Raw genomic sequence first — 1,515 nt, forward strand, 5'->3', positions numbered from 1 at the left:
ATAATTTGAAATATATCAATGTACTAAATGTTCTTGTGAAGCAAGTCACTGTAAACAAAATAATCAGAAATATATCAAAGAAATATAGTCACATTTGTATCAGGGCTTTTTTTTTTTTTTTTTTTGTATTTTGGGAGTAAATACTATATTTTCATAACAGAATATTTTCCCACTACACTTTTTCCAAAAGAGAAAAGGTACAGCCAATTAAAGTGAGTGGCTGTATATTGGGACTTGCTGTTCTCTTTTGTCCTGCACATACAAGTTTTATTCTCACTAGCTTGGGATCTGTTCTCTGATTTATTTACATATTTTGCCCAGTAAATTTGCTGCACATTTAGCTTTCTGTGTTGCAGTTCCACTGTCATGGCTTGTCTTGCAATTTGTGTTCTGCCCCCTCTATCCCCTTCCTTGTTTGGAAAATCCTGGCTTTGTAGGCTCAGCCCAAGTCGTATCATGCTTCTGTTTATTCTGGGTTCTTGGTAATTCTTTCCTTTTTTGTGCTTCTGTAGTTATGATGACAGATTGTGCTGATAGTTTTCTTCAGTATATGTTTTGTCTGTAATTTGATTTTAAATAATGATACTAGCTTCTGTTTGTGTACCCACTGTATGCTAGCTACTGTGCCATGATTGTGATTTTTTTTTGCGGAACCGGGGATTGAACTCAGGCCCTTGTGCTCGCCAGGGAAGCGCTTATTCCACTGAGCCACCTCCCAGCCCCCATGATTGTGAATTTTAAAACACCCTGGTAAGGTAGGTGTTAGCATACATTTGAGGAAAGTGAGAGCCAGCACAGTGTACTGAAAATACACTCACAATTTTTTTTGGTGTGATTCCCATCGCTCAAACTGGGTACCCTAAACATATTTGATTATTTAATAAGTATGAGCTGAGTAGATGACTCATGTTTTGGTTCATGCTTCCATTTAAGGATAACTTTTGGGAGGAATGAGAAAAGTAGTCCATTAGAGTTGTGAATTTTTATTCTTAATTGTATAGCATTTTAAGCGCCATCATGAGCTTTTCTTCTAACTTTGATGTTTTTGAGTGTGGTCTTGTTCCAGAAAGATTGATGTGTCAGGAAATCTGCATATGCAGAACACAGAGAAGGTTTAATAGTAACTCCTGGGAATAGGCTTTGCAGCAGGCTATTGCTTTAAATTGTTGTTGTTGTTGTTGTTATTATTATTATTATTATTATTATTATTATTATTATTTGGAACCGGGGATTGAACTCAGGCCACTGCACTTGCCAGGCAAGTGCTTATTCCACTGAGCCAGCTCCCGGCCTCTGCTTTAAATTATTAAGGGAATATATTTACTTGTTTAAAAATTCAATGTAGGTAAACTTCACAGATAAGTGGGAAAATGGAGATAAATCTCAGGAGAGACTTTCTATTTATGAATCTTTTTTTTTTTTTTTTTTGGCGAAACCGGGGATTGAACTCAGGCCCTTGCGCTTGCCAGGGGAAACGCTTATTCCACTGAGCCATCTCCCTGGCCCAATTCAGAT

The sequence above is a fragment of the Octodon degus genome, unplaced genomic scaffold (assembly GCF_000260255.1).
Source record: "Octodon degus isolate 3935 unplaced genomic scaffold, OctDeg1.0 scaffold00132, whole genome shotgun sequence".
NCBI lineage: Eukaryota > Metazoa > Chordata > Mammalia > Rodentia > Octodontidae > Octodon > Octodon degus.